A 652-nucleotide genomic window follows, 5' to 3' on the forward strand; every position below is an offset into this window, starting at 1 on the left:
ACTGCTGCTCAATGCTCCACTGAATTAACAATTTCATGTCACTGGAAGATAGAAAACTGGCAAATCTTCCACTGTTCTCATCTTTTAAATCAATCAGCTTGCTCACATGATTTCTGAAATGCAAGGCTTTAAATACACTGCTTAGTTCAACTTACCCAGAGGCCAGGTTTTTTGTTAGTTTTAGCACAGTGTGCCAGCACCAGTAAAGGAGTTGGCTGTATGGGCTCAGCTGTGCTTATCTCTTGGACTTGCTGGGCACAATCATGAGTTTCCTCGGATGTTCCAAAAGAAATGCCCAGGCCACGTCATAAAAACACACCCTAAAAATGCCTTTGCCCTAAAATTATTTCTCTCAGAGCTCCACCTCCTTTGTTTCTCATCACGGTGAAGAAGTAGAACGGCAGCACCCCATTTTTCTCTCGAAAGGTTTCCTGATGAGGGATGCTCACTCACCGCTCTGCCGAGAGGGACCGGAGCCCCTCCGCGACTGGAGGGGCTGGAGCAGCTGCGGCAGTCTCCGGGAAAGTGGCAGTGACAAGTCCTTCTCGAGGACAGGATCGGATTTTCCTCTAAACCAGTGTTTTGACAGCAATCTCGGGAGAGGAATGGCCGAGTGGGAGGGGCGGTGGGACGGAGAAGGAGGGAACAGTGG

Source organism: Erithacus rubecula, assembly GCF_903797595.1.
Source record: "Erithacus rubecula genome assembly, chromosome: 11".
In the NCBI taxonomy this organism is placed as follows: domain Eukaryota; kingdom Metazoa; phylum Chordata; class Aves; order Passeriformes; family Muscicapidae; genus Erithacus; species Erithacus rubecula.